Source organism: Armigeres subalbatus, chromosome 1, assembly GCF_024139115.2.
Source record: "Armigeres subalbatus isolate Guangzhou_Male chromosome 1, GZ_Asu_2, whole genome shotgun sequence".
In the NCBI taxonomy this organism is placed as follows: domain Eukaryota; kingdom Metazoa; phylum Arthropoda; class Insecta; order Diptera; family Culicidae; genus Armigeres; species Armigeres subalbatus.
Window position 1 is genome coordinate 114,018,812 of NC_085139.1, and position 13,204 is coordinate 114,032,015.

Genomic DNA, 13,204 nt, shown 5'->3' on the forward strand with positions numbered 1-13,204 from the left:
CAACAACGCTACCGTTCGTACATAATTAAAAGCATCCGGAAGCCAGTTTCCATTGACAGCAAAACTGAAGATGATGGAGCACCGAAACATCTTAAGCCGGACCGCCAGCACCAGACTGAAGCAGTTGTCGAACTATTAGCGGCACGTGACACGAGCTTCAGAACGCGGCGAACGAACATAAAGAGCCACAGGAGAAGGAAGAAACACTATCTCGTGTCGTGCTTTGTCAACATTTTACGAGGGATTTTAATGATCAATTGTGAGGTAATTTGCCTGAGTAAATTGTTTATCTAAATATCTTTATCGACAAACACCTTTCTTAAATCGTAAAATTCTCTGAGTTTTAACTTTCGATGCAGTGCATATTCCGATTTTTTTTATGACGCATCTATGGATCTCTCGATACTTTGATTTAAGAATTTAAGAAATCTTTAATATAAGGTAAACAGTGTTTTTTACTTGTGGTTAGACTTTTTGATTCAAATGTTCAATACTGCACATTGTCTTAGTATGGTTTTGGCTAACGAGCCGTTGGAATGGTGGTAGGTCATTTGGCAGAAAGTCGTTTGGCATAACGCCGTTTGGCATAAGGCCGTTTGGCATTAAGGTCGTTTGGCATAATGTCGTTTGGCATAACGGCCGTTTGGCATAATGGCCGTTTGGCATAATGGTCATTTAGCATAATAGTTGTGTAATCATCAATTTCGAAACTTATGCATAATATGTTCAATTATTCATAATGATTTTCACTTTAACATTATAAGAGAGATGTTTTAAATTGATTTTTTCGGATTAAAGTTCAGATTCTATCAAATCACTTGATAGAAGGTACTTCGGTAGACTTTTTATTATCTGCCTATTTCACTCAAAATCTTTTTACCTCTGGGTCAGCAGCAAGATCGTCGTTGACTAAAACAAACTACAAAATACAAAAAGTCAAATCGCAAAATTGTAAGTGCTCAAGGGCAAAAACAATTTTACACAAAAAAGGCAATAAAAAGCAAATGAAGTTATTTCTGCAAGACATATATTCATCTCTTTAAAAACATACTTTGTGTATGCTTTTTCAAATAATTTTTGTCAGGCATAACACAAGGAAGAATATGTATGGTTCCTATTCTCAATATATGCAATATTCAGTTCTAGGAAAGGGAAGATATAGATCCTTCTTTGGAAGGACGCAATTTTCTTGGCGAAGGCAAGGGAAGATTTTATTCATTTGTTCAATTAAAGCATTTGCTCGGTTTAAGGTAGAAGAGGATATGATCCCTTCTTTCAAAAGATGCATCGTCCCGACCAGGGTTGTTAATCGATAAATTATTGTCGTTAACTTAACGCCATCTTCGATAACGATAACGAATGTACGATGATGCTTCGTTGACGGTAAAGTGAGCGTTGATTTATCGTTATCGTTATCGAGTCTTCGTTGATTTATCGATAATTATCGAGTTAACTGTAATATGTCCTGCAGGTAAAAAATATAATATTTACAAGTTGGTTTTGCAATATGCTTTTCTAGCATCGCCCTGAAATATTAGGTAACTCATTTAAATCTTGCAATTAAGTTGGGGTTCAAATTGTGCTCAATTCATCACGGAGGGTATTTTCACTGGGTACCTATGCCTGACATGAAATACTACAAGTCTTTAGAAGTTGAAACCCAATTCTAAATCCCGAAGTATTCCGATTCCAGCTACATCTTCTTGATTATCCGATGAAGATTGTCTAAGAAAAAATCATCATGCGTTCTCAATAGATATGTCTCCATCTCAAAGCAAGTCTGTCTGGTTAGCGCAAATATCTGCGTTGTATTTGTAGCCAGTACCATATATTCCAAACACTTATGTAGTGATTAATAGTCCATCAAGCCAATGACAGAACACTTGGTTTTTCTTCGTTCCGTGCCTATACGCCATTGAGCATTTTTCTAGAAAGTCCCGCTTCAATCAAAATAATCTCTGGTCAACCCGCTACAATGAGGGTCATCATTGAGAAATTTTGGAAAAGGTCAGTTTACATAATTCTCACCTTCTGTCAAAATAATACATAACTTTTTTCTCGTAATCTAGTAACCAGTACAGTAAATTATCGAGTTAACTTACGTTAAATTAACGTTGAATTATCGAACTCCGATAATTACTGAGTTGATGCATCTTTATCGTAGCAACCGATAACGTTGAACACAATTAACTTTATCGGCGATAACGATAAATTAACGATTAACAACCCTGGTCCCGACAGTTACATCAGAGAAGATATGGTTCCATTTTTCAGAGGATACATTTGCCCAGCAGATGGTGAAATATGATATGCTTCCTTCTTCCAAATCAGTCATTTGCTCGGTTTAATGCGAGGGAAGTTATGATATCTTCTTTCAGAGGATGGCAGAAGGACCAGTAGAAGGCAAAAGATAATATGGTACCTTCTTCCAATTCAAGCATTTACTCGCTTAGAGGCAAGGGAAGATGAGATTCCTTCATTCAGAGGATGTATTTGCTCGGCCAAAGTAAAAAGACGACATAGTTCCTTTATTCAATTCAGGCATTTGCTCGGTTTAAAGCAAAGGAATATATGATCCCTTCATTCAGAAAATACATTCGCCCGGCAGAAGTCAAGAGAGGAAATGGTGGCCCTGCTCCTGTACCCCGAATCTGTAGTTTTGGAGATAATAATGCCTTCTTTTGATGAACGCATTTGTCCAATATAAGGTAAACATATGATAATGGTTTAAGGTGAACACAGGTAATAATGCCTTCTCTAGATGAACGCATTTGTCCGATATAAGGCGAACAGAGTTGATAATGCCTTCTTTTAATGAGCGCATTTGCCCGGTATAAGACAAACGGAGTTGATAATGCCTTCTTTAGATGAACACATTTTCCGGATATAAGGCGAACAGAGTTGGTAATACCTTCTTTTAATGAACGCATTTGCCCGGTATAAAGCGAACATAGAAGATTATGCCTTCTTGAAAAGAACGCTTTTGTTGGTTGAATGCGAACAGAGATGATAATGCCTTATTCAGGTGAATGCATTTGCCCTAAATGAAGCGAACATACTTAATAATGCCTTCTATTAATGAACGCATTTACCCGATTTAAGGCAAACACAGGAGCTGATGCCTTTTTTTAATGAACACATTTGCTCGGTTTAAAGCGAACAGAGTTGAAAATGCTGTCTATTAAAAAAACCTCCTTTAAATGATCACGTTTGCAAGGTATGACGAAACTATACCTGTTCCTTGCCATGGGAGGAACAACAATATTCGACGAACAGAAGAGATTTTCTCATTCTAGGGTCTTGTCGTCATGCCCTTCTTATCACCGGCAAATTTCAGAAGCAACTTTTTCTACCCCTTTATTTGAAATTCCCCTGCTTAAACAGTCTTCGAAGGTAGTACATGATATGTAATGGGAGTTTTTGGACCGAGAACTATTCGTTCTATGCTGTTTTCAAACAGTTCGAGTTTAATTAAACGAATCGTCGTAAAATAAGTATTGAGTCGTAAAATAAGTATTAATCAATCACATTATATTATAAATAATTTCCCATTTTTCCATAAATTTTCACTGAAATAAACTATATACTCGAAATCAGGACTACTGGGGGTACTATGGCTCATTCTGGGTAGTGTCCCACTCGGGGTGATGGCATTCGGGGTAATGGCGTTCTGGGTAGTGGCCTTTGGAGTAATGGCATTATGGGTAATGGATATATGGGTAGTGTCATAGAGTCGAAATGGTTCCTTCTTTCAATTCAGGAATTAGCTTGGTTTAAGACACGGGAAGATATTTCCTTTCTTTCAAAAGGTACATTTGCTCGGTAGACGGCAAGAGACGGTATGATTTCTTTCTTCAATTGCCCTTGCATGAAAAAAACCAATGTCAATTTAATTTAATGTTGATGTATCTTGCTGGTAGGTGCGTCAACATTTCAAATGGTCCCGTTTTGACAGGAAGCTTCTTCATTTTTAATTTATCACGCCGTACAATTCCGTTCCCAATTATCATGTATTGCCCATATGAAAGAAATCACGTAACTGAATTGCTCAACAAATCTCGCTTAACTTTTCAAAAGGACCTAAGTAACATTTTTTTTTCATGAATTAATTTGAATAGCGCAATCAATAGTTTTCATGTTGTTCTGTTGATTGCGCTATTCAAATTAATTCATGAAAAAAATGTTACTTAGGTCCTTTTGAAAAGTTAAGCGAGAAATCTTACTTATACATTGCACAGCTAAAATAAAAATTATGCCAAATGACTTTATGCCAAACGACCATTATGCCAAACGGCCGTTATGCCAAACGACCATTATGCCAAACGACTTTATGCCAAACGACATTATGCTAAACGGCAGAGTTCAGTGCGAGATTTCTCTTGTTTCGGACAGCAGAACGATGGCGCGATCGGACGAAATATTGTGTTCTGCTTTGCGCGGCCGGTAATAAAAATCAGTTCAGTGCGAGATTTCTCTTGTTTCGGACAGCAGAACGATGGCGCGATCGGACGAAATATTGTGTTCTGCTTTGCGCGGCCGGTAATAAAAATCAGTTCAGTGCGAGATTTCTCTTGTTTCGGACAGCAGAACGATGGCGCGATCGGACGAAATATTGTGTTCTGCTTTGCGCGGCCGGTAATAAAAATCAGTTCAGTGCGAGATTTCTCTTGTTTCGGACAGCAGAACGATGGCGCGATCGGACGAAATATTGTGTTCTGCTTTGCGCGGCCGGTAATAAAAATCAGTTCAGTGCGAGATTTCTCTTGTTTCGGACAGCAGAACGATGGCGCGATCGGACGAAATATTGTGTTCTGCTTTCCGCGGCCGGTAATAAAAATCAGTTCAGTGCGAGATTTCTCTTGTTTCGGACAGCAGAACGATGGCGCGATCGGACGAAATATTGTGTTCTGCTTTGCGCGGCCGGTAATAAAAATCAGTTCAGTGCGAGATTTCTCTTGTTTCGGACAGCAGAACGATGGCGCGATCGGACGATATATTGTGTTCTGCTTTGCGCGGCCGGTAATAAAAATCAGTTCAGTGCGAGATTTCTCTTGTTTCGGACAGCAGAACGATGGCGCGATCGGACGAAATATTGTGTTCTGCTTTGCGCGGCCGGTAATAAAAATCAGTTCAGTGCGAGATTTCTCTTGTTTCGGACAGCAGAACGATGATCGCGCGATCGGTCGAAATATTGTGTTCTGCTTTGCGCGGCCGGTAATAAAAATCAGTTCAGTGCGAGATTTCTCTTGTTTCGGACAGCAGAACGATGATCGCGCGATCGGACGAAATATTGTGTTCTGCTTTGCGCGGCCGGTAATAAAAATCAGTTCAGTGCGAGATTTCTCTTGTTTCGGATAGCAGAACGATGGCGCGATCGGACGAAATATTGTGTTCTGCTTTGCGCGGCCGGTAATAAAAATCAGTTCAGTGCGAGATTTCTCTTGTTTCGGACAGCAGAACGATGATCGCGCGATCGGTCGAAATATTGTGTTCTGCATTGCGCGCCCGGTAGGCCGGTAGTTAGTTTGTACTACTTTTCGCGCCCGATTCATGGCTAGGTAAAATCACTGTGTATAAAGAATGGCATGGTCGTATCGCTTATCAGAGTGAATCCAGATCCAACGATGCCTACCAATTAACTGATAATCCTTCCTGTGGTTTTTGTGGAGACGCAGAGGTAAACACGGTCTTCAAATAGCAAAAACCACCCACTAATATTCCTTCCTTCTTCCTAACTGACTACAAGGACGTGGCCGGCGCCGTTATTGATCATTTGAATTTTAGAGTCACTGAAACTTGCACACTGAGAATGCTTGAACAATCCCAGTCAATCATTCAGTTGATTCTTTGTGCAATTTCACTGATTCTGGTCAATCACGGAGTAGCAACCATAGATATGTGTAGTCAGTCAAAGCTAAGCTAAGCTAAGCTAACGACATTATGCTAAACGGCATTATGCTGAATGACTTTATGCCAAACGGGGTACAATCGTTGGAATAACAAGAGTCAAAAGACAAAAGTATGTATAGAAGATAGATGGACCTCATTTCGCAAAATACCATATGGCAACAGCATGGAACATTCTTTCATGGTGACGATTGGTTTTTAGAAGTAATTCCAAAAGGCTAGTACACTGCTAACGGCTACGGAATGAGTCCGGAAGTTCCTCCAGGAATTCCTCCGGAAGCTCCTCCAGTAATACCTCCGGAAGTTCCCCCAAGAATTCCTCCGCAAGCTCCTCCAGGAATTCCTCCGGAAGTTCCTCCAGGAATTCCTTCGCAAGTTCCTCCACGAATTCCTGCGGAAGTTCCTCAACGAATTCCTGCGGAAGTTCCTCCACGAATTCCTGCGGAAGTTCCTGCGGAAGTTCCTCCGGAAATTCCTCCGGAAATTCCTCCGGAAGTTCCTCCGGAAATTCCTCCAGGGGTTCCTCCGGAAGTTCCTCCAGGAGTTCCTCCGAAAGTTCCTCCAGGAGTTCCTCCGAAAGTTCCTCCAGGAGTTCCTCCAGGAGTTTCTTTAGGAGTTCCTCCAGGAGTTCCTCCGGAATTTCCTCCAGGAGTTCCTCCGGAAGTTCCTCCAGGAGTTCCTCCTGAAGTTGCTCCGTAAGCTCCTCCAGGAATTCCTCCGTAAGCTCCTCCAGGAATTCCTCCGCAAGCTATTCCAGGAATTCCTCCGTAAGCTCCTCCAGAAATTCCTCCAGTAATTCCTCCGGAAGTTCCTTAAGGAGTTCCTCCGGAAGTTCCTCCGGAAGTTCCTCCAGGAATTCCTCCGAAAGTTCCTCCGGAAGTTCCTCCGGGAATTCCTCCGAAAGTTCCTCCAGAAATTCCTCCGGAAGTTTCTCCAGGAATTCCTCCCGAAGTTCCTCCAGGAATTCCTCCGGAAGTTCCTCCAGGAATTCCTCCGGAAGTTTCTCCAGGAATTCCTTCAGAAGTTCCTCCAGGAATTCTCCGAAAGTTCTTTCTGAATTTCCTTGAGGAATTCCACTGGAAGTTCTTTCATGAATTCTTTCAAAATTCCTTCATGAGTTCTTCCGAATTTTCTTCAGGAGTTCTTTTGAATTTCCACCAGGAATTGTTTGGATGAAGTCCGGGAAGATCCGGAATTCCTCGAAAACTTCCCCCAAGAATTTTTCACGAATTTCCTACAAAAGTTCTATCAAAATTCCTTCAGGAATGCCTCAGGAAGATTTTTATACAATTTTTAGGGAGTTTATCCAAGAATCCCTAAGGAAATTCTTCCGGACGCTTTCCCAGAAACTCCTCCAAGAGTTCCTCTTGAAATTTAGCCAGGTATTCCTTCGAGCATTTCTCCTGAACTTCCTGCAAGAATTCTTCCTGAAGTTCCTGCAAGAATCCTTCCTGAAGTACCTGCAAGAATCCTTCCTGAAGTTCCTTCAGAAATGCGTCCGAAAATTCCTCCATCATTTCCTTTAGAAATTATTCCAGCTTCAAGGTTCTACTAGTGTCCGAGTCGATTTATATATAAATATATCTTCAAAATCCAGCGCTAGTAACTTTCGAAATCTTCCCTTTCCGCGTAACGCTCTTGATTTCCAAAAATTTAAACGACACCCATTATACTAGAGAAAGACGTTAGTCCTACGTCAAAATGACTGTGTAAATCAAATCGTCAACATAGCCACCCCCTGTGACAGTGTAATCGTAGTTGGGGATTACAACCTTTCTCGGCTCGAATGGTTATATGATGACGAAGTGGAAGGATACTTGCCAACCAACGCTTCTTCCGAGCAGGAGTTAACTCTAACTGAAACTTTGATAGCTAGTGGTTTGAAGGAAATCTGCAATGTATCAAATTCAAACGGAAGACTTCTTGACTTGGCATTTGTAAGCGACTGTCACGAAGCTGAGCTTATTGGAGCACCATATTCCATTTTAAGCCCTGACCGCCACCACAACCCGTTCGTTCTACGTCTGGACTCTCGTAACCCGGTTCATCATTTCCACTGCACATTGGAAGGAATGGACTTAGATTTTGACTTCTCTCGCTGTGACTACGAGGCTGTGAAGAACGAGCTTAATTCACTTGATTGGTTCCAGATACTCAGTGGAGACGATATTAACACCTCGATTACATCATTCTACAACGCGGTCTTCGACACGATAAGCAGGCATGTTCCTCTTCGTAGATCTTTCCCTCAGAAAACGTACAAGCAACTCTGGTGGAACGCTGAACTACAGCATCGACGTAACATACTTCGTAAAACGCGTCGCAGGTTTTTCCGTAACCGGACTGCGACAAACAGAGCTCTTCTGCAAACCGTTGAATCGGAGTACGAAAATCTCGTGTCGTCTACCTTTCGTGAGTATGTTCACCGTGTACAAAATGAAGCTAAATCGAACCCGTCAGCTTTCTGGCGATTCGTCAAAACCAGGAAAAAAACGCATGCGATGTTGTCCACTGTGAGTTTTGCTGATGTTACATCAAATGATATCGTTGAATCTGCTGAGCTTTTCGCAAGTTTTTTCAAATCGGTGTACAATACGAATCCTCCTCCAGATTCGGCAGACCTTCTCAACTCTCTTCCATCATACAACATGTACTTTCCGCGCCCCACATTCTCCGTAGCTGAAATTTCAAAAACATTAGGAGCTGTCGATCCATCGAAAGGTCCAGGTCCAGATAGACTACCTCCTGTTTTCATCCAACGATATGCTGACGTATTAGGATTGCCGGTTTGCATTTTGTTCAACACGTCGCTTGCGCTGTACGCCGATGATTTGAAAATATTTCGAATTATTCGATCATTGACCGATTGCCTTGCGCTGCAACAAGATCTAGATGTCATAGCCAACTGGTGTTGTTTAAATGGTATGGAGATAAATGCGTAGAAATGCAATTCAATAAGTTTTACCAAATGTAGAACGCAGATAAACTTTCGTTACTCGGCATGCGGAAACGAACTCAAAAGTGTGAGCTCCATAAAAGACCTGGGAGTTACGTTTGACCGCAAGCTGAATTTTAATGAGCATATTGCAACGACTACTGCCAAGGCTTTCGCCGTACTAAGCTCCATGCGCCGGAACGCTGCTGATTTTGATGACGTTTACACCCTGAAAAGCCTGTATTGCTGTCTCGTGCGAAGCATACTCGAATATGCTGTGCAGGTGTGGGCACCCTATCACGAAATCCAGATGACGCGAATCGAAAGGGTCCAACGCAGTTTTGTTCGTTTTGCCCTCAGGCGATTGCCGTGGGATAATCCTTTCAGGTTACCGCACTACGAAGAGCGATGCCAACTGATTCGACTCGAAACCCTTCGACAACGACGTGGAGATTTGCAGAGGGTTTTTGCATTTGACATAATAAACAACCACGTGGACTGCCCTGAGCTCTTGCAGCAAGTTAACTTTCATGTCCCAGCCCGTCGCTCCCGCCAACGTCAGCTCTTCCAGTCTGTCCGACACTCCACAATGTTTGGGCAAAACCACCCGCTGGAACGTTGCTTAAACCTCCTCAACGACATTGATTGGTTCGATTTTAATTGTAGCAGAACGATATTCAAAACTAGATTAAGGCAAATTTTAAGTTAGCATATAAGTTTTAAACCAGCCTGTACAGTTAACACTGAAGATGAAGATAAATAAATAAATAAATAAATAAATAAACTAACTTTTAAAGGACTTATCCTTAGCCGATTTACTCGCAGCAGATTTAATTGGACAGAGAATCCTGTTCTATAGGCCTGAACGGACTATGGGCTCAGGCAAAATAGTCAAAATACCACTTTTCATACCAAAAAGGTGTAAAAACTTTAGCTTTTTTTTCTAGCACTTATCTTGAACTGATTTACTAACAACAGGTTGCATTCGAAGCGAAATTTGATCTGATTATTTCCTATTGAAAATGGGCTAGATTGGATTATGGACTTTAAAGTTATGATCAAAATACAACATACTACATAAGACACGAATATGATATTACTACGGCTAGATGGATTATTCAGGATTTTTCATGCTTTTCTTGGAAAAACAAAATCCTGCTTACCCCTAGACACGGTGGTACCAAGCAATACGCCGCCATACCACATGTACTGGCGCTAAGCTGTCGGAATAATTCTCCAGTCCAGATGCATTTATTCATAAAACTCGTTAAGATTACCTGTAAATAGAAACAAATGGGAAACTAATTAGGAACTGACCGTATTGTAGATTATTTGGGGTTTGCTTATTTTTTTAAATTTGTGGATTAATGTTAATTGTGATTATACTTTGATAATAAATATTTCAACTATCAGTATGTTACACAACAAATGAACCAAAAACCAACTCACGGAATACAACTGAGAATTTCGTATTGTTTATTGTTTACTTTATTATTATTATTATTTTATTTGTGACATTTTACCATTTAAGTGGCATTCATGTCAGGTAATTCATGCATAAAGATTAACTTGGTTACAATACAAAGAATAGATAAAAATTCCTTGTATAAGTCGCATTCTTTTAAAAATCGTATCACTGCCAGGGTTGAAATATGTCAAAGTCAATGCAGTGAAAAACATGGATCTCAGCATATTCTCCGGTCAATCTCATCGACGCCGCCGTGAGTACGACTGTAGGGCAGCCCAAAAATCGTTCCAGCACCAACCATTCAATTTACCATTCAACCCAACACAAATCGCTCTGACAGGCTGCTCAGTTCACGCGTTACCGCATAAATGTGAGTGGCCCATTTAAACGCGTGGTGAATTTTTGTCATTTGCTGGGTGAATCTTTACATTTTACTGTGGTGAATTTCTTATTCGTGGCGCACTAGGTGATGTGAGCTCTTTTGTTTACTCCTCTTCCTCTTCGGGAATGTGAGATCGATTTCAAGGAAGGAAGAAAATAAAAAAAAATGAAATAAAAAAAAAATCATAAAACCGTCTAAGACGAATTAAGTACTGTCCATTTAATTCCACCAGTTAATTTTCGTTATCTTTGCAGATACGTATTTCGACCACAACTGTGTGGTCGTCTTCAGTGTCTTGTACTTGACTCGACTTGTAGTCGATTAAATTAACTGGTGGAATTAAATGGACAGTACTTAATTCGTCTTAGACGGTTTAATACATTCCACTAAACGAGCTTAATATATTTTTCTGAAAAACATCATGTTCGTCCAGTGCTGTCGAATATTTACAAGCCTGATCACTACTGTTTCTTTGTCGGTGTCGAAAGCCATTATTTCCGACGGTGATGCACATCCCAAGCAGTACAATCCAGATTTGGTTGGAGCAACTTATATGTGACTAAATTTGGTTGCATTTGGGTCACATAAACTTTTGTGCAACATGTGTGCTGCCACAAATCTTTCTTGTTTGTTAAAATAAAAGATAATTTAGTTTCCAGATAAATATTGTCTCTTCGGTTCCCTTTGAAGCGGTTTGAAGCTGTCCAAAACGGGGATGGGTCGTTTAGCCGGAACGCATTCGGCCGAAAGCCATTTGGCCGAATGCCACTAGGCCGAAAGTTGTTTGGCCGAATATAGCATTTGGCTGAAGTGACCATTATGCCGAAAGCCATTTGGCCGAAAGGGTCATTAGGCCAAAACGGTAGTTTGGCCGAAAGGGTTGTTTGACCGAGATAGTCATTTGGACAAGAATACGGACTGATATTACGGCGACGACTCTTAGCGCGAAACAACGGACACGAATAGGAACATGGAACGTTTTAACCCTAGCCCAGCAGGGTAAATTGGCACAACTTGCCAATGAGGCACGCCGCATGAAGCTTGAGATCCTGGGACTGAGTGAAATCCGTTGGCCAAACTTTGGAGAGCACAGAACGCCGTCGGGACAATTTCTGCTATACTCTGGTTTACGAGGTGAACACGCTTCCCGGCATCGCGGAGTTGGCTTCCTACTAAGCCCTCAGGCACACTCTGCGCTTATGAAGTGGGAACCTATAAGTGAAAGGATAATCGTTGCCAGATTTAGAACACGGGTCCGAAACCTTACTATAATCCAATGTTAAGCGCCAACCGATGCTGCCGACCTGTAAGACAAATAAAACTTCTACAGTCAACTCAATGCCGTCGTAGATAGAATTCCGAAGGGTGATATCAAGATCTGATTGAGCGACTTCAATGCGAAGATCGGATCCGACAACTAGAACCATGAGCGCATTATGGGACGCCATGGTCTCGGAGAAATGAGCGAAAACGGAGAGCTGTTTGTGGTAATAACAACATGGTAATAACAACATGGTGATCGGGGGATTGCTCTTCCCCCATCGACCGGGTCACAAGGTCACGTGGGTCTCCCGTGACGGCTTTACAGAAAATCAAATCGACCACATCTGCATCAGCCGACGAATTTTCAACTCTAACCTGTGCTGTTATACGCTAGCGAAACATGGTGTGTATCAGTGGAGAACACTCAACGGCTGCAGGTGTTCATTAACAGATGCCTGCGGTATATAATTCGGGCCTGGTGGCCTCACAACTGGATCTCAAACAACGAGCTCCATCGTCGTTGTCACCAGAGGCCGATAGCAATAGAAATATGTGGCGGAAACGAAATCTGTAAACAAGCATTAGACTGGAACCCAGCGGGACATCGCAGCAGAGGCAGACCCAGAGGCTCATGGCGGCGAAGCCTCAATAAAGAAATAAAAGAAGTCGACCGAAATCTAACCTGGCAACAGGTTAAAGTGATCAGGATGGAGATCTTTCAAGTCAGCCCTTTGCACCACCGGAGGTGTACAGGATCCATAAATAAAATTAAAAAACCTACGAATTGTGCGGTCATAATACTCATGCTCTGTTCGTGCCAGCTTTGATAATGTTCCTGAGAGAATTGTCGATTGGTGGGGGGGGTAGGGACAGTGCTCCATGATCTGTCCGTGGATCTGAGTGTTCTACACACGTTTGGAAGAGCCCATGCAGTTGTTTTCAGAATGAGTGTTTTCGCTCTCTTTGTTAAGACATATTCAGCTACGTTTTTTTTCCTTTTTCCAGCAATCGAACGGCACTTGTGTTGGATTAACGCTAGTCTGCAAGGAAGACTTCCAGATTCGGCAATAAAGGAAGGTAGAGGGCAAGATTGAAATGCACCGGAAGCTTGCCGATGTACGCCGTTGTAGATGGGCCCCACAGCTCTCTCCATTGCTTCAGCGCCTAGGACGAAGAAGATCTTTGATATGATTAAGAAGAAACCTATTATCATCAAAGTGACTTTACTGCGCGGAGTGTTTTAAGAAGT

At 41.6% G+C, this 13,204-nt stretch overlaps 1 protein-coding gene across 15 annotated transcripts in view; it reads right to left on the reverse strand.

Annotated features, from left to right (window-relative positions):
* Positions 1-13,204, reverse strand: part of LOC134204977 (complexin) — a 1,044,191-nt gene that overhangs the window by 965,635 nt on the left and 65,352 nt on the right. The window lies entirely within an intron of this gene.